This window comes from Strix aluco, chromosome 2 (genome assembly GCF_031877795.1).
Source record: "Strix aluco isolate bStrAlu1 chromosome 2, bStrAlu1.hap1, whole genome shotgun sequence".
In the NCBI taxonomy this organism is placed as follows: Eukaryota; Metazoa; Chordata; class Aves; order Strigiformes; family Strigidae; genus Strix; species Strix aluco.
In genome coordinates, this window is record NC_133932.1 from 56937251 (window position 1) to 56957902 (window position 20652).

General features: G+C 37.8%; 1 protein-coding gene across 11 annotated transcripts in view; it reads right to left on the reverse strand.

The window, feature by feature from the left end:
- Positions 1-20652, reverse strand: part of TBL1X (transducin beta like 1 X-linked) — a 200912-nt gene that overhangs the window by 73641 nt on the left and 106619 nt on the right. For 10 of the 11 annotated variants that reach the window (XM_074814866.1, XM_074814865.1, XM_074814870.1 and 7 more), the window contains one exon: positions 20530-20637. The exons of the other annotated variant lie outside the window; for it this stretch is intronic. The gene's annotated coding sequence lies outside the window, so the exon portion shown is untranslated. The remainder of the gene's footprint in view (positions 1-20529; positions 20638-20652) is intronic. 11 annotated transcript variants of the gene reach the window in all.

A 20652-nucleotide genomic window follows, 5' to 3' on the forward strand; every position in this document is an offset into this window, starting at 1 on the left:
AATGGGTGATTGTTAAAATTAAAATTGCAAAGGCTCCTAACTGATATGGTCTCTCCTGCCACCAGCTGCTGGAGAAGTCATCTGTTATTCTGCAAAGGCAAACCCATTCCCTGAGCTTCTCTCTGGAACCAGCCAGCTGAGCCAGAGAAGAGGCATCATGAGCTTTCCTATGTGGCAAGGTCTGAGCAGTTTGAACTGTGGGACTTAAATTCAGGGACTGGTGGCAAACTGCATGGTGAGAAAGTTGATGGGTTGGACCACGGGGGCGTGGAAGAAAAGCTTCAATGAAAGGGCAACAACACACACACAGTGAAGAGGGAGGAGGCTGCCAAATTGTGGGAAGCAGCCTAGTGAGAGCCGTGACAGGCGAGAGTGCCAGCTGAAGTGAGGCTCCATTCCGAGAGCAAAGAAATGGTTTCCTATTTAATTCCTGCTGTTTAATTTCACCCTCTAATGGCATTTAAGAAACACCATTTACTTTGATTACAGGTGAGTCTATAAAACAGAAAAGTTGCACAACTGCTTCTGCCTCAAGTCTGTATTCCAAAGATTTTGCAACTCCTGAAACTCCCACACCACATTCTCCCACTGAAACCACTCAATGGTGCTCAAAAAACCTGGGAAAAAAACGCCAACCTTAATTTGCACCCCCCCCCCCCCCCCAAACCACACATGAAAAAAGACTTGTATTCAGCAAGTGGAATGAATAGGTTTCATAGTAGCAGAATTAGTGCCTGTAACTACAGCTCTAACATAAAATGTCATTCTAGTCATTTCAAGAAATCATCCATATTCTTTAGGCATAAGCAGGATAGTTGCTCATGCCACTTTCAGAAGTAAGGTATTACACACAGAAGAGTGGAAAACTATATTGTAAGTAAATATTCCCAAGACAGGAGCTGAAATATTACCAGTAGTAGATGTGAATACACTATTCTGAAGACTTTGTCTTCATTCAGATAAAAGATCAAACTATTTGCACAAAGAAAGAACACAGTCTTGCACACTAAATATTCTTGCACCTCTGGAGAAATAGGAAAAAAGTTCCTCATAGTACCGAGTATATATTCCCTATGTTATTTTTCCACATTTGAAAGAACTGTATCATTTTATCCAATTGTAAGATAAAAAAATAAACAGGAGACCAAAGAGCTGTGAGTACATCTCTAATCTTGTGTTAATTGAGAAATCAAACTTTCTCTAAAGTCTAAATTTCCCAGCTCTTCCTACTTCCATACATCAGCTTAAATTTTGGCTGAATGTGGAGTAAGCTAACTGATTGACCAACTCAGGTGGTGATGGTAAGCAACAGTTTACAGAAAAAATTTGCTCCTGCAGGCACTGAGAACACAATGGCGTGGACCTGTTGAATCTCCAATCTCAATCCAAGTTCAGTTTAAGTGTGAAAGACAACACATATGTAGTTAGTTTTTACTCAATTAACATGGCACATCAGACTTTCTTACCTGTACATGCCACTCTTCTGGTAGGTAATGTAAATATATATATTTATATTATATATTTATATTATGTAAATATAGATTATATCTTTATATTATATATTTATATAAGATACATAATATAAATATAAATATTTATAAATAAGATATAAATAAGAGACAGAACAAGCCATTAGAGGACTCGCAAATTAATTCATAGAATAGCACCCAGGTCCTTCACACTAATACTTTCTCTTCAGTATAAAATGACAGTTTTGAAGTCACAAATGTACGGCAATAATTAGATGCTCAGATCATGGAAATGGTTTACAACTATTCTCTTAATAGCATCTCTTAGGCTTCCTGACAACATCTAAAATAGTACCTGGACTGCCTGACATGGCTGGAGAACCTCAGTAGCATTATCTAGCATATCCATTACAAGAAAAACTGGGAGACAGACTTGTCACAGGTTACAGTGTTCACGTTAAGGACTTCAACAGAAGTCATTTAGGTATGATACCTTATTAAAATTGTGCTCAAAAGCTGCTACTGTGTCACCTGTGACACAGATATGCTTGTCAGAAAACCAGTCATTAATGTCTCTATTTTTATTCCTTCATGGAAAGGCTGCAATTGAGTTTCACTGTTTATGGCTATTTCTGTTGGTTTAGAATCATTCTTTCTAGACTGGGCTTTTTTTTTAAAAAAAAGTCTGACCAATGTTACATAGATTTAAGTTCTATGTCCTGCACCCCTGTAGGTCAATTAAAAAACTTCAGTCTTTGTTTTATAAACTATCTTCATGTGATATCGTAACATAAACCATTTGCAAGATGGCTGAATAAAGCTGAGTGGCATGTGGCAGAATGCAGTAACTTGTATGACAAATTTGGTATAACTTCAATTAAAAATTTTAAAACTAAAATTTAAAAAAATTTCTTTAGATGTGAGTTAAACTCTACTATCACTCTCAATATGCTTCAGAAATACCAAACCCAAAAATCTTAAAATATTAAGAAGAATCTTAATATTTCCACTGCCTGCACTGAACCACTTCAGTTCACACGGACTTGTTTCAAGGCATTCGAAAACCGTGTGGTGCAAAGTCTCCTTGTGGATTTCATTCCATGCGATATCAGGCCATTCCCAAGGATGAAAAGGAGCCCGGTTATTTCCCAACAAGCTTGACATTGTTTTGCCATTTCCTGAATGAGCATATCAGTCCTTGGCCACTACACAAATCATCTAGTCAGGACAGGCTATTTTTATAGTTCCCAGATGGTCTTTATATACTTTCATGCATGACATGAGCTTCGCAGGATACAACCACTCTGGTGACCTTGGTACATGTGAAACTGTTCTCTCCAAGCAAAGAAAGGTAGGAGCTGTGTTGTGCACATGGGTACATCTATTCATAGTTATGTCATGCACTTTAGCTAGTACTGCATCATTTTATTCTCACAATGTACCTTGGCATTTGTCATTGGCAGGAGTTCAATTTGTGTCATAAAAAAATATACTGGCTCTAGTTTCAGTTCATTCTAGTTATCTGCTGCTTCCAAAGGGAATGTGACAAGCCATTTGCATTCAGGAGTCGATTGGTATTTTTGACCCCAGCTCCGTATTTTGACAGCAAACACTCAGCAGTATTACCCATTTCTGAAATTATATTGGAGATACTATTGATATTCAGTGCTGCTGAATAAACTCTTTCAAAAGATTCCCTTGAGGCTGTCTTCACATAGTGTTGGAACTAGTAAGAAAAAAAAAGTCCAGATTCAAATATTTTGACCTCACCATTATTAAAACTATATGATTGAAACATAACAACCAACTACCTCTAGGAAACCCAACAGAAACCATGCCACAAATTACATTTCTTTCTGAGGATAACCTGTTATTCATATAGATTGATGATTAACCTAATGGGTAATTTACCACTTGTACAGAAATTCATATAAATGAACATAAATGGTGTTAGTCCATGCAATAAACCAACAGTTTTGATGCGGTCAGGATGCTCACAGCCTCTGAAGGCTCCTTGCACGCAACTATAGTTTGGGAGGCCACAGAGAAGGTGGAGCCCCTTATACAAAAGTAGAGATGACTGTTTATCTTCCCAAGAATATTAGTTACGGGGGAAGAATCTGTAAAGTGTCCCTGCTGCTTCAACTGCCCTTTTTGGCTCATTACTGTGTAGCTCTGGGCCATAACTGAAACCAAGCTACACATCAACGAGGGGTATTGACACATGACAGAAAAGGCTTGCGGACTTGGACTTATAAAAAGACAGCAAATAACAACTTCTGTATGACAGCTATTCCAGGCACTTGCTAGACTGGTTTTCATATTCTGCTCTGCTTCTGGGCACTACATGAACATACAACTTAAAGATTGTTGATGATGATGATGAATGGCACATTGGTTTCAAATAAGTTTATATATAGAAGACGAGAAACATTTTACAGAGCTGCAAATATAACAAAAAAGTGACAATACACATAAAGCCACAGTACACACAACAGAAAAGCTGCAATGTGCTTTTTTTCTCTCACTTGGAACAACTTCATCATTTTAGTATAGCGTTACAGCAAAATTGCCAAGGAACTTTGTTTTCTCTCTCCATTAGGGACTCAAGGGAAAACTCTGCTCTGGGTGTCTGAAGTTCAAATTACACCTTCCAGTATTAAAGTCCCTGGTCTATACTTTGACAGAGAATTGACATTTTCCTTCCTCATGTTCAAAACTCTCTAATTTTAAAAGCAAGTCTGGTACTCAATACAGTCACCCATTAATCTCTCTGACCTCAAAACTAGGGAAAATAAATGTCCTTGAACAAACTAAAATAAGAAATGCCACTCTTGGATACCCGAACTGTGACCGTAAAGATGGCAACAGACTATTATTGGAACTGCAGACACATTTTGTTTGGTTGGCTTAGCTATGGAAATCAAGGCTAAAGGCAGAATGAAGTATGTGCCCCATATATGTGCTCTAGGCATATCCCAACTTGCAGCCTGGAAGGAGATGTGGGTCTTGTTCCAGAGCTTTGCTCCTCCTCCTGAGCGCTCACACTCTTCGGGCAGAAGCCCACAGGGAAGGACGCCAGTGTGCAGCACCAGCGGGGCCCCCCCAGCCCCGGCTCACTAACTGCAGAGCAGGCTGCACCAGAGCTGCACCTGCCCTGCACGCAGGACAAGGCGCTGTGACAAGCCTCCAGTCCATACCAGCAGGGGATTAGCATCCCCAGGCCCCTGGTCTCACCCCTCGATTGTAAGTCTGACTGCTAGGTTAGATGCTTCCTTAATATGAACAGCAGCAACTGATAAAAACAAATGGATAAAACCCAGGATGTCTGACTCTGAGTGTGGCTTCTTTGCAGCTTCGTTTTGTGACCTTGACTTACACCTGAAAGGGCATGTTTTATCAGCTTCAGCTGGCCAGAGGTAAGGTGGCTTTGGTAGGCAAACAACAAAATGGAGGTATCATCTGGCAGCAGAGAAGACTCCTGCCATGGCACTCTCCAATACAGCACCGGTCCTGCCACTGAAAATGTCTCTGCACAAGTGTAAATGCAGTGCAGAGGCAGCAATGCAGGTGTAACTTGTATCTTACAATTAAAGCAAAAAATTGTGTGATATATTAAGAGACATATGCATACACTGAATTACTTTTCTCTACTTTAGTAAAGAGAAAAATCCCTTTTTAGAAAGTATTTCACTAGCATTTTACAATCACTCTTTAGGTATCAGCTTAAATAACATAGTTTGACCACCCTTACAAGTGAGTTGGATGGTAAATGGAGTTCATGGTAAATCCAACGATTAATTACCAATTGTCAAAGTCTGTATTAGCTTAAGAACATGTGTTAAAAAGACACATAGTTGTTTTCATATCCTACACAATCCCCCTTGCCTTAAAAGCTCAGAACTATCCCAAAATTTAGCAACAGCCACCTGCACCCACAGAGAAAAACAGTATTATCCAGAGATAAAATCCTTCACTACAAAATCTTATGTTTTATCTTGTATAATCCCTAGACCATTTTTGTGCCAGAGGAATAAAAACGCCTGTAGTATTGAAAATCACTACATTTATTTGGAATCACAACATGCTTGTGAATAAAACCACCATATGAACTCTGAAATTAAGAGAAAATATTTGAAGCTTGCTCCATATTGTCCTACTGAAGTATATTTTATAGTTCAGAATAATGAGAGAAACCAAGCAGTTTAGGCTGAAGACTGATTCCTGAAGATTCCAACACTACAACCTTGGAAAATACAACTTAATCCTTTTACTTACAGCCCACTGTAAAGTGCTTTATAATAGTTCACTTAGGATTCATCGACCTCACCAGTGTTTTGTGTTAATTAGCTGGGCAAATTTTACAGAAGAAATGAAACAAAAACTAAGATGATAATGCAAACCTTATCAAAGGATATAAACCATCACATATCTTCACTTTAAAAATTCCCTTCAAGACACATCATCATCACAATAATAAAAAAAACCCCAATCCTGACTTTGAATTCAAGGTTGATTGAATTTTGTCACACTCCCAACCTTCCAGCTTCCTGTTAATTCAAATTATTAACTGGCAGATATCCAGAAGAAGCAGGGGAGGGGAAATCTAATTTGTGCATGTACTTAGACAACTAAAAACTCCCTTTACAATTGCTTATCTCCATATTCCCGCTGTTCATCTTCCAGAAAAGCAACAAAATAAAAGCAGAAGCACTTTCTTAGTGGAAGAGAATGAAGTGCTAAAAGTATAACCTATTTTTCAGCAACTGCAGAACACACATCCTTGTCTTTTTTGCTCCCCTTGTTTCATCACAGGTATTAGAAGCTATTTTTTAACCACTGCACAATATGGCAAGTCCCTCTGACAGGAGATGCAAAGGCAAAGCCTCTTTCCCAAAGAACTTGCAGTTAAAGCTCTTGACTAAACCCACTGGAGATATTAAAGGATGAGACTTTATGGTTCTCAAGTGAAGCAGGCACATGAGAGTGATACTGCAGTACTCACAGAACCTCAAAACTTGCAGGTCTAAGGGAGGCACAGTTTATGAGGAAGAAAAGGAGGGATGCAGGGGTCTACATCTAAGCGCACAAAAAAATGGGATTTCTCCACTTTCTCACCTTGCTTTTTCTTACACACCTCCCATGATTATTTTTGTCTTTTATCATTTCTTTGTTATGCTTTTAGAATTTCCCTATTTTCCCTCAGGGTTTGGGGTATTCAGAACGAAGGTTATCTTTATGCTGGGGTGGCCGAAACTTTGCAGTTTTCTATTTCCAAGACAGAGTTGACTAAACTTGGCAACATTTACAGTATCTGCCGAAATCAACACCTGACTTACTCTATACCAAGTAGCATTAATTAGATAACCGACATTAAAGAAAAAAAAAGAAAGAAGATGATCACTGTCATCTGCCTTGTTTTGTTATCAGTCACTTTTTACTGCTACCATTAAAAGAGAAATTTGTAGCATAGAAAATACACAAAAATTCAAACTCAATTGTGCCAGGCTATGTAGGCAGTAGAAGGTCTGGAGCTAAAAGTAGTAGGTAGAATCATAGAATCATGCAATCATTTATGTTGGAAAAGACCTTTAAGATCATCAAGTCCAGCTGCACGATAATTGCATTCATATGCTCTGCAATTTCTTCTTTACTGAAACCCCTATGAATGCCTGACAGTCAAGAGTAGAAAGCTGGGGTGTTCTAGATGCCACCAGCGGGTGACCCCAGGAGGCTGCAGGCCACTGACAGAGTGGGAAACTCCACTGCAGAGAGCTCAGCCATGGTTGGGAAGATTTACTACAGCACTGTGGCCCTGCTGATGACATTTTGCACTTCTTGCTATATGGCCATTTGAACAAACGGTATTATGGACTTGGGATTTTATGTTGCTTTTCAGGATACTATTCCCATAATCAATGGGAATAAAATTGACTTTGGGAAGCCAAAAGTCAACCTGCAGTATTTTTTTGTCCTGCACATCACTGCCAACAAGAAGATGTCTCAAAGTGAAATTAGCTCAGATCTTTAGGGGCAATACCTCATACCCCTTTTTGCAGCGTTGTTGCCATAGATAGATATGAACAGCTGTATCTGACCAAAACTTATTCAACCATTCAACTGTTGCACAGGGAGGACAAGTTATACCTGACTGTCTTTCATCAGTATGGACTCTGGCTAATCGTCAAAAAGGCAGTAAACACTCACACTTGTTACTGTGTGCAACAGCACCAGTTCTCAGTATTTGGTGAAGATACTCATATATGAAGCTACAACTTATGCTGTTACTTTCCAGAATCTGCATGGAAATTAGAAGACATAATTTAGCTTTTAACATAAGCAAATACCCTTAAATACAAGGGGATTAACAATTCCTTTCAGTAGGTTCAACACTCAATTCGAACATTTCAAAAGCTGGTACACCATTAAGCACAGCACACAGAAATTAATTTTTCGATTGTTGCCCCCTTCCAAATCTTTACATATTTGGAAATACTTCAACCGTTCTGACAGTTCCAAGAGGTAAATAATTTCAGTTGTTTGAACTGACTTGGAAAAAGACGTACCCTGTTATCCCTTCCCCAAGCCTTGGGATTCTGCAAAATCCAGGCACATCTGCACTGCATACAGTAAGCAACCATATCCTTTTACCTCCATTTCAGATTGGTGGGCCTAATTTAAGTAGTGGTTTACTAATTAAATGAAAAAGCATTAAAAATGCCTGCAAAGCCAATCAGGAATCAAGTCCCAGTGGCTATTTTGCCTTCAATGGGCTAATTTCCTTAGTTGCCAGATCAAAGGCATTGCAGATGGCACAGACGCAAACAGCTGAATTCAAACTTGAGGATTATAGACAATCAAATGTCGCCGATCAGCAAACCAAAACTAGTAATTATAGCTTTTATAAAATGCATAGGAAGTAAGAGGTTCATAAGAATTCTACTGATAGCCCAGTTCGTTCTTGCTCCCAGGTCTGTTTACTTAACATTTACTGTACTGATCAGGTATAATACAAATGGGGATGGGGGAAGCATAACATTGACTGGTTTTATTCTAATACTGGACTGAAAAGCCTATTAATTATGTGAGATTACACACCATCTACAAGGAAATCACTGTTGATTTCACTGTTAAATTGAAATTACTAGGGGAAAAAAGTCACCGTGCTTTTAAAGCAATGACCAAATAACTTTTTATACATTGTCTATGATCCAGAAGGAGAGGAGGTAATTTCTAAGGGCAGAATGTTAATTTTTATGTGCTGTATCAGTTAAAAACTCTACATGTAACAAAAAGCTATTCTGCATTGTTCAAAACAAAACTAAGAGTGGCTAAATTAGTAGAACTATTGAGATTACAAAACGCACTACACAATAAATGGTCATTGGTTTTAGGGTTTTTTATGCCCAGTCTTTAGGCTCAGATAATACAAAATACAACAGTAGGAAAATGTGATCACAGATGCATGAATTTGTCTGTTTTATCAGTTCAGTTCTAGTTTAAAGCAGTTTAAATGAGCTTTCATAATGAAAGGCGACGGGACCAGATCAAATGGTGCAAGTGATTTGATTAGCTCCACGCTAACCATCACGGGTAGATTTAATTTAGAACAGAGTGATCACGTCTGACTTGGTAAACAGCTCAGTATCTGCCTTCCAAGGTAACACCTTCATCGGAGAGAGATTAGTATCTGCCGTGTTTGCAGAGGTTTTAGCTAAATCCCCCATTTCAAGTTTCTGGTATCTTCTCAAGACAAGCGACTACAATAAAGAGAAGGATGCAAGTTTCTAGACCTCCAAGAAACCACTTGATGAATAAAATCTGCTGTGCAAACTCTAAATCTACTGAAAAGCATAATTAAAATTATGTAAACAAGCCCTGGGGCTGAGTCTAGCAGTCAACTAGAGCAACTGGACAATGCCACATCAAAACCCATCTACCTAAAAGATTTCATCAACATATCAACTCCAGTAGTAACGAACATGACGAACAGTATTGGAAAATTTATTTCCTCCATCCCTGTAAAGAACAAGGCCACTCCTATTTTGTCCTCTCTTTCAAAGGGACATACAATTCTTCCACTGCACTGCATAGCAACAAGAGTTTAAATCAATACAAATGCAATCTAATTTGTCTTCAATATAGTTGTGTTAAAATTTTAGGAACACAAAACATAATATAATGATGCAGACCATTACCTGGCAATGAGTTCTTAATACTCGTTCTCCTGTGAAATCCTAAACCAAAACAGACTTAAGAGTCAAAAGAAGGACATATGCAAAGAGGCCAGGCTTCAGAAAACCTCCAGCAAAGTTAAGATACTCTTTACTAACAGCACTGTATGCAGGGTGAGAGCAGAACTGATTACAGGACAGGGGACCACCACAAGAAGAGAGAGCTCGGAGAGACATGGCACCATTAAAGCTTTGGGGAATGACTGAAATAAGCACCCCAAGAGAAACGGAAATTCAATGTAACGAGATGTTGTAAATTCTGAAAACATTGTCATTGATGGAAAATTTAATATAATGAAAAGAAAGATGGTAATAGGCAATAACAACAGACTTAATCTAACTCAGACACATACCAAGTTTTCCCTCATTTTTGGATTTTGGCCGCACTAGCTAGCCAAGCATCTATGGAGTGAAGAAACTCAGAGGATCCCTAGGCTCCAGGCTCCCGGCTGGGGTTGTCAGACCATTCTTTGCTCCCCTCCCACTCAACCTCCCTGATCCAACTGCTTCTGCTGATCCCCTTCCTCATCCCTCAGAGCACAGTCTTCAGATCGATGTCACCATGGATAGCTTTGCTTCCCTGACTTTTGCTGCTCTGGCCTTGGGTTATTTGATTTAAAACTGATATTGTATTTTTACTTTTCTTTTTTAATGATCTTTGCGTAATTGTAGACATCTACTTATGGGGAAAATTTTCACTCTTTGAGCTTGCAAAGACTGTATATATTAACAGACCTCCAAAACATTATCTAATTAGGATGAATTCAAAATATTTGGGCTTACCCTTACGCAGATAATTTGCAATGATCTATCAGTATCTAGAGAGAAATCAAATGCATACATAAAAAGGAAAAACAGTTTCTCCAGTTTACTACTAAATAGAGATTTATCAGCTCAAATTGTTTAAATCCGAATCATCCCAATACGATTAATTGTTTGACATAAAGCTAGAGTAGTTTAAAAGAAGGAAATGAACAAAAATATTGGAATGATATGATATAATCTGGAAAGGTTTGAAGCATTGCTTTAGGAAAACATGGCTGGAATGGATCTCCTGGCATATCAGATACGAACTTTAGCCTTAGTCACATTTTATCACAGCTGAACTTTTGGCTCAAAAAATAAAGAATTTGAAAAAAAATCATGAAACTTGGCGGTGTAAAATGAGGTTATTGTGCTAAAACTTAAAGTAATATTTTTTAAAACGTGGGATTAATTTACATTTGAGGTCAGATTTTGAAGAAAATTACTAAGCCTCAAACGACCAAAGATATTTAATATCTGTATTCATGGAATGGAATGACCTAAGCAACAAGGAGACATGGTTTTGTTTAAGGCCAAATTACAATGTTTATGCAAAAAGGTGCACTACACCCTTCTTTTGTGCCAGTAAAAGGATTATTGTTTTTGCATGATGATGCTCAATTTTTAATATAGAGGAAAAGACTCATCTCAATGTCAAAACATATTCATGTCAAATCTTTTTTGGAACAAAGTTCATAACTTGAAAGCTCAAAGGACAAATAAGCATATTTTCTGCATTTAATTTCTCCACAGACATAAGAAGATATTCTAATATTAAGCAAGTCTTTAACACTGAATTTATAAATAATAAGACAAGATGATTAACATGTTTAAAGTCCAGTTTGAATTATATGGGCTATATGATTCAATTCCTGTATAAAAGCCAGCAGCTACACTTGAATTACACAGAGATTTCTCCAAACTAATTTTGTTTTGCTATCAGTGTTGAGCAGAAGAAACAGCAGCAGCAGCATCCTTAAGCCAAAATACCAGAAGCAGCATTTGACTGCTCAGGATGTATTTACATACTATTTTGAAGCCAGTCCTTGCTACACCTTGATCTGGAACAGTATTTCTGAACCAGCAGTCCAGAAACTGCTGTTAACCAGTATGGTAGGAATACTTCTTAAGACAGATTGCTCTTTTTCTGGTCATGTCAACTATACTTAATGGGACATATTCTGAACACGTTTTTAGATAAACCAGCTAGAACGCAAGTTTGCCTTAATGCCTTTTGCAATTGCAGAAGGAAGAATTGGTTGGTAAACGCAAAAGTACACTAAGAATCTGTAAACTACTACCGTAAACAAATTGCAAGTTGATCTTTCACATACTATGCCTTTTTCATAATTGCCTATTTAGACAAAAGTTATTAAATGTGTGATGTACTATATGTACATAATTAAAAGATCATAGACTTAGACAATTAATATATTGTGCAAATAGTTCAGCATAAAGGTAAAACTATAATTTCATTCACAGGCCAGTTCCAGGTCTGTATGGGAATAAGGTACGTGCTGTAGATAATCTATTGAGGGGGCTCTCAAACAGTAACCTAAAAGGAAGTTTTAATTGTTGTGGGGTTTTTTTTGTTTTTGTTTTTGTTTTTTTTTTCCTATTATCTTCCATGAACCTCAGGTTTTGCTTGGCACTTTAGATTTCAATGAAGAGAGAAAATGCCTAGCCAGAGTCTAGGACTCACTGGAATCAGTAAGAAAGGCGCCAGTGGCCTCAGACCAGCTATTACTAATAAGGATGAGTATAGATCACTACAGTACAAACTCTTCAAAACATGGTATCATTGCCTTTTTGTTTATGAAGAATTCTCTGAGTCAGAGCGGCATTTTTCTGTGTTGTGGAGAATCAGCAAAATCTTATACTTTTTTAATTAGTTTTACAATGTTGGAATGTAATCATTCTTTAAACATACAAACTAGAAAACCCCATTTTTTTTTCCTCTTTTCTGTCAAGAAATGTAAAAATGATTAAGATTAATCATTATATCCAGAGATCTTCATTATGGGGGCAACTAAGTAGAGACTAGAGAGAAATTATTTTACATTTCCTTGATCAGAGATATACAATCATGCTATAGAAGAAGGCTGCTATGATTGATTATTCTGTTTATTAGGACTGGAAGCAGGCTAGATAAAAGGGAAATTAATTTGTGCATGCATCAATTGAACTAAGCTTATTTAAACTCATTTAAGTTGACAATAAACACAATTCGTATTACAGAGATTTGGGATGCTTGCTAATTTACGTTGTAGCTCACAGAGTAACCAATCAAAAAATTTTAGCCATCTCAGATGTAACAAAAATTACAAACTCACTTGGTTTTATTGCAATGGATGCATTGTTTGGAAGACTGTCTTTCCTGTTCCCCATATATTTTCTGAGCAGGTAACAGGCATAATAACCCAATCTCCTGAACAATTTATTAGGAGAAGATACAGCACTATACAACCCTGGGAAGCCATCTCACGTGTGAAGGTCTGAACGCAATATGGACAACACAAAGAGTATTTTGAGACATACTGTATAAATGGTTGCACCGATGTAAAACTGGGTGCACTGCAGCCGTTTGCCTCTGCTCCTTAATTGGAGTTTACTGTCCCTCGTAGCTGAATCAGAGCAAAAGATTGTCTGATCTCTCCTTGCATTCTTTAAAGTTAGAACATCCTGGTACATTTTAACAGACTGCAGCAAGAGCAGGCTGGAAGTGGACTTTGCGCTGAGTCGGTCAGGGACACACAAGTGTGCTGCTCTTTCAGCTCAGGTGTGGGTTTAAATCACCACAGCTTTTTCTGTGGTGATCATTCACTCTCCAACTATACCATTACAACAACAACTTTACTAAGTCAGTGTAATCACATTTATGAAAGAAAAGCTTGGGCCAAGCTAATCCATTACAAAGCCAAGTGTGAACCTGTGACCTCAGTGTATAAGTAAAAAGGTAGTATCAGTGATGACATGCCTGTAATTCCATTTTGATTAATTGTACCTGAAATCTCAGCTGTTCACACCAAAGAACTACATCTTAACTCTCCCTACTATAGATAAATAAACTTTAGAGAAAAAAAAATTATTTCTTTTCATTTACAGCATTCAGAGTGAAGATTAGACAGTAAAATATCATGTGAAAATGCTCAGAGGCTGCCTAAAGATGGACATTCTTCTGAAATTAACTGATGCTAATCTGTATATTGGGCACAAATCTTCAGCATGTACTATCTATATAATAGTATAATTATTCCTAAATTATATTCATGTTCCATTTAATCAAAGCAGTTCAGGTAGGAACAGCTCATACAAATATGTAAATAGCAATACAGATCCTATACATCTCCAAGGGTTAGTTTATAGTGAAACAACTTATTGAAAGAACAATTATATTGCATGTTCTGTTTCTGTGTGGGATGACTGCATGAGATGTTCAGCTATTTAGGAGTACATTTAACTAGACTGCCTGAAGCAATTCCACTACTACAGCATGATGTGATAAAAGAATTCAGTTTAAAACAAAAGCTTCAGGTGAACCAACCTTTAAAAAACAGAAAATCCTACGCTTCTTCAGAGGAAAACTGACCTAATTCTGTTTGGGAAGCAGCAGATTTACTGCACATACATAGTCCCTCGTTACAGGTAGTTTGCAGAAGACACTGTGACTCTGGAATGTGCTACACTCGCAGTGTTAGCATGGTACATGTACAAGGACATACCTGAGTCTTCCAAGAGTGCTGCAGCCTCACTGACCTGGACAAATTTCTGCAGTTCTGCCCGGACAGGTTAAGCAGACTTCAGGTGGATGAAGAAGAACCGTTTGCCTGCATGAAATCTCTGCTGAGCAAACTCACAGGAGCAGTTTAGGGCAATGCAGAGCTCTGCTCTCACCCACCCTGTGGCAGGGTGGTGTGCTTATGGAGGTATGCACCTTTTGCTTCATCTGGTGCTCCAGGTAAACTAAATAGACACTTACTAACGATTACAACAAAAATTGTCTTTCACCACTTCGCGTAACTATTACTAGCACTTCCAAGTGACTGGCATGGTGAATGGGATATCCTAATGTGCTCTACAAAGCAAAGAACAGAGAATATAGGATTGTCACAGCCCAGTCCTAAAAGGTCGGAGTTATGCTTTAAATAATCACCAGCTTAGTTTAAAAATCAAAGGATAATGCATTTTACCATCTTATTTTGGAATCTTAGCATCCTCAAGTCTCTCTCCACTGTCATGGAAAACCTTCCTTGAAACCTTAGCTGTGTTAAAGAAAAAAGATTTAAAAAAAAAAAGAAAAGGCGTAATAGTCTTATTCCACTAACAGTAGTTTGAAATGCTACCATATAAAAGGAAGGCTCAAAACAAGTATCTCAGAAGTTGACCATGTCTGGAATAGTAGTTTCCTTGTCTCTCCAGCACAATGTAAAGGCATAAAAATTGCTACCTAATAGACAAGTTCATGTTCTAGCTAGATATACTTTCTTCTGACTTGGCTGAAAGGTCAAAAAATACAGATTAAATACTATTTCATGAATAAAACCAGAGTTCAGTTAACTATGATTCACTATGTAGCAAGAGAAGTATCACGGAATATAAAGATAAAACTCTGCTTTAGCCTTGAAACAGCTGCAAATTTAAAAAATGTTTATTTATATGCTATTTTAAAATATGCCTATATTAAAAAATATTATGACAACAGTTAACTATTTTTCAGTGAACAGACACAATGCCATGTGACTTTTAAAAATAACCACACACTATGAATAACGAATGCTGAGTAGTCAAAGGGAATAGTTTATGTGTAGGCCCACAGGTGCCATATTATTTGTTGACGATACTTGAAAAGCAATTTTAGAAATCAAAATCAATACAGAGCTTATTAACTAAAACCAAGAATTATAGTATAAAGGATATTGTTTAGAAGTAGTTTATTTTTCTAGTTCATAAATCTAACTGACCAACAAAATGATTTGGTGGGATCTAGTGTCAACAGAATCTGTTGTTACCATACAGACAGCTTCTTGATTTGCCTGTGCAATACCACTGATAAAGTTCTAAATAAATTAAAACAAACCATTAAAAATCACTGATTGTAAAAAATTATAAAATTGTTAAGGAACAAGTATGTGCAAGTATATTGTAATACTTTTCAAACTCATCCATTTGCAAGCCAACTCTTTGATGATAGTTTCTTTTCCTTTCCTTATGTAAAATGCAATGTTGTTCTTATGTAAAACGAAGACACACATTTCATCAAAATCAACCATCTTAATGCTGACCTATATATAATGAAAACTTTCTTCTCAATCACACCAAATGAATGCTTCTGAAATGTTTCTGAAAAATACTATTCTGGAAATATTTTTTTAAAAGAATATTGAACATTTTCTTATGTTAATCTGTGCCTGTGCACTTCTACTGAAAATAGTCACAACTTGCACTATCACATTTCATTTGTGACATTCTCAAACTGCACCCATCCCAAGCTCCTTGAACAACAGAAACCTGTTCAGCATATCAGCTATTATGTTTGAAATATCTTTCACTTACATTCTATCCATCTTGTTCTTAAATTCAAAGCAACTAATTCATACAATTAACATCAATCTAGTAAAGGGTGATCTCTTTCTTCCTAGGTATCATGTGCATAGTTCTACCGTTTCTAACTGAACTCCCTGAACTCTTCATGTTTCCACATCTAATTTTGCTTCATCTCTGTTTCATCTTGCTTTTTACACTCTAAGGTCTTCCACTCAAGATACTATAACTCCCTATGCATTCATACAACATATCACACATGATCTTGATATAGTCAGCCTCGTGTACTTGTTACCCCCATCTTATGAATAATAAACAATGATCACAGTAAAAATACATGGGACAAAATTATCATGATCATATTTTGTTAAAACATATTAGTCTTGATAGCAATTTTGGCCATCATTTTCAAAAGCCACTAGTAAGTTAGAGAAATAATTTTGGTGCCTACCTAACCTAGTAGAAAATACAAAAGTGGTCTGACATTCATCATGTAAAAATTGTTGCTCTAGCTCACGCAACTAAACTAGTAAAACACAGGACTGAAGAAATTTCTGTGGTCCATTCCCAGGCACAAGGGAAGATCCACTAAAAATGGTTACTAACTTTGTAAAATCCTAACATTTTTCTCTGCTTTTGGGTTTCCTCTGACTGGTGCAGCTAAGTGATCGTTACAGAACTGCCTGAGCAGATTTGCACCACTGCTCCTAACAACTTTCCAAAATCCAACAAGGAGTTTCTTCAACATTTAATGTCATTTAATTTTCCTAGAGCTTCTTTCTTCAAAATCTGACATTTTCTACCTGTATTGGCTCTGTCTTCACCCTAGAATTGTTAAGAGACATTCCTTCATGGAGAGAAAAGTCCCAGTGTTACTATGAGATGGGAAAGTGCTAAAGCATGTACTGTCACTCCCCATTACAAAATCTCTGGCTAGCGTTAAGACCAGCTGCATGTTTCAGAAGCAAAATGTGAAAAAGATCCTGGAGATCTGCCTGATCTTCAGAGCGACAGAGGGTAAAAAGATTGATGATCAATTATTGTCTATGTATCTGGTGAAAGGTTCTGGCCTTTGGAACAGCAATTCACATCCACAGCAAGAAGGAGCCCTATTTAGGGAATATGCTTCATCTCACCGACATGTGATTACTCGCTTTGGATAAGGACAACCTAAGGCAGGCAAAAAGCTTCTCAAGTGAACTGGGAGGTGTTACAGAAACAGATGCAATGTAAGTGTAACCCTAAATATGGACACCTGAGTGGAGAGAAGAATCAGAGGACAAGTAAACATGCAAGAGAGGCCATAAGTCTTGTTTAGGAGAAGATGTTTTGTGTAGTTGCTACCACTTTAAACTGTTGGGGACATCTCCACTATTAACACATTAAAATCAATACTTCTAACTTTTCAGGAAAAGAGAGCCAGAGAAAAAGAAATAGAAGACTGTACTCTACATTATTGGCACCATTATCTCTCAGAATTACTGATAAGCCCAGGGGGACAAGATCTTGAATTCATACAGATAATATGCTAGCAGATCCCAGGATATACTGTTTGTAGTGTGAGATAAAGCAAACCATCAAACCATATCAGAAAACTGGATGATCTGCTCCTTAAGTATGCATTTGTAAAACATGAAAAGAACTACAAAGGACGTCCATCTGAGAGATGTAAGCCAGAAATGCCACGCAGTCAGTAGTAACACACCAGATGCTTCCAAATTTTATTCCTAGGATACTACAAATATCAAAAGCATAATTACACTCTGGGCCTGCACATTTAATATGTAAAGTTTAGTTAATCACAAGCATGGAAGTTCATTGCCCAGTAAACTAGAGGAAAATTCTGCATTTGGGAGAAAGTACAGAGATGAAAATGTGGAAGGACTCTTCCTACTCCACTGCCACCAGGGACCAAAGGCCACTATTAAACAGTCCAAAAAAGGCAACCTGTGGCAAAAAAAAAATCACACTCGAATTCTGGGTTAAGGGTGTAATTATATTGAAAATTACATTACATGTGTAATTACATTACACATTAACAAAATAAAACTCAGGTAGAGATTAATTCAAACAGGAAATTTTGGGCTAAAGAAATCAGACAAGAAAGCAGAGGGCCTCCAACTTCTGATTCATGTTTTAAAAGAATACAAACATGCTATGCAAAAAAACCCAAACAACAACATATATTTTCTTCTCCATAAGTAGAAAAAAAAGCATTTTTACAGATAAGGAGGCCATTAGTAACCAAAACGAATGTTAAAAGACAACTTTAAATTAGCACACCCAGATAATTTGTGCCTTAGAGTCCTAAAAGTGTTTGTGAGAGTATCATTTCAACGATGCTAATTTTCAATACATTTTGGAACACCAGAGAAATTCAGTAAGACTGCTAGCATTTTCTGCCAATATTTGAAGATGGTAAGCGGTATGATCTCAGTAATTATAGAACTCTAAGTCATTATTAATCTCAGGCAAAACAACCAGCAAACAGATAAAGGGTAAATTCACTGGGAAATAACAAGAATAAAACTGATGCCAGTCAATGCTATTTTATAGAAACTTGGTCAGTAAAACAGAAAGTTTGATTTAATTATCTGATAAAGTTACAAACTGTGGTCAATAGAAGTTACTCCATAAATGAAACATGCAGACTTTTGAACAGCATTTAGCTTACAGCCACACAACATTCCGAGTAAGCAATTAGTATAATCAAATGTGATTAAGATATAGATATAATATCAACAGCTATTAACAGGAAATAATAATTGAAGAAGAGTGCGCTACATTACTCCAATAAAATCATGCAGTACTAGCTCAACATTATCTAAGAGTATCATCAATGATACAAAAGTAAATATTGTTGATAGCGGTTACAGCAGAAAAAATGTCAGATTGGCTAATAAAGGTAGCTGAGTGATTACTCAGAGTAATATGGATTGCTTTGTCAGATGGGGATGGTGTATTACAGCCAAGTGGGCTTATGCAGCAAGAAAGAAAGGAAGAATGCAAGTGTGGTGGTTTGACCTTGGCTAAATGCCAGGTACCCACCAGGTTGCTCTATCACTTCTCCCCCTTTCCCCCTTTTTTCTCAACAGGGCAAAGAGGGGAAAGAAAATAAGATAGGAAAAAAACAACCAACCATTGTGGGTAAAACAAAAGCAGTTTTAATATAAAGCAAAGCGAAGCAAAGGTCCGTGTGCGGAAGCAAAAAAAGAAAACAGATTTATTCTCTACTTCCCATGAACAGGCGATGTCGGGCCTTCTCAGGAAGCAGAGCTCCAATACGCGTAGTGGTTGCCTCAGAGGACCAAGGGTGACCCCACCCCCTTCCTCCTTTTTCCCAGCTTTATACTTGAGCAGACGTCATATGGTCTGGAATATCCCTTTGGTCAGTTCGGGTCAGCTGTCCTGGTTGTGTCCCCTACCAAGATCTTGCCCACCCCGTCCCACTGAGGGGGGGAAATGTCGGAAAGAGCCTTGGTGCTGTGTAAGCACTACTCAGCAGTAGCCACAACACCAGTGTGCTATCAACACCCTGCCAGCTCCCAACATAAAACACAGCACCATGAGGGCTGCTACAGGGGAAAACCAATTCTGGCTCAGCCAGACCCAGTACAGCAGGCAATACCCAGAAACAGTGCATAGAAACCAAGGACTTACAAAATAAATACAATCTTCACAGTACAGAAACAATTCACTACAAATGCCAGTGAAACCTTCTGTCAACAAGGAGTAATAAAGCCCCCACATATGTAAGTGCATACTTCTGTTCACAGCATTAGTGCTACTGGAATAGCGAATACAGCTGTACAGCTCCTGCACTGTTTACCCAATATGACAAAGATCTTGGTTTTTCTTGATGTTTTCTCCATAATTCACAGAAAAGGGGAAGAATTCTGTACCTCCTTAAGACGTTAACCAGAATGCCCCACATGCTGTTATTAGCACAGCGAGGGATTTAGAAAGTTGTGTGAAAAGAGCACAGCAACAACTTGAAAAGGCTGCAGGGTACCTATGAATGTTATAAGAACACAGGAATAGTTTCTGGTCCATTCCAGGAAGGTAAGAGAGCTCAGGCCTAACGTTAGTCACTGGGCAGTACTGACAGCGGTGTAGGTACGCTGGCAAAACAGATCTTACCACTGATGTGTTTTGGATTTACTTCATACCACAACAATTACTGAACACGAAAGCCACTTAAAAGAATGGTACAGGACTTCTTTGCTTTGCTACATTGTGGCTCTTCAATCTGTAGCTTAAAAAACAACCCTGAATAAATGTAGACTTTTTGTCAAACATCTCTATCTGAGACAGCTGGACTGCCATAGCCTTACATGACAGCACCGGTAGAAGTATATCATCTGTATACGCATAGGAACTAACTGCATGTGTGACTTCAGCAGGGAAAAACCTGAAAGGCAGTTGGATAGGACACTGCATGCCCAAGATAAGCTCTTGTTTGGTGATTACTTTTGGCTTACCTGGTCGTGAGACCCTTGAGCTGCTGAATGCTGCTCCTCGCAGGCTGCTGTCAAGAGTCTGGGGGTTTGAGTTACCATGGAGATCACTGCATCTGACAGCTGAGAGGGCTGCAATGAGAGACA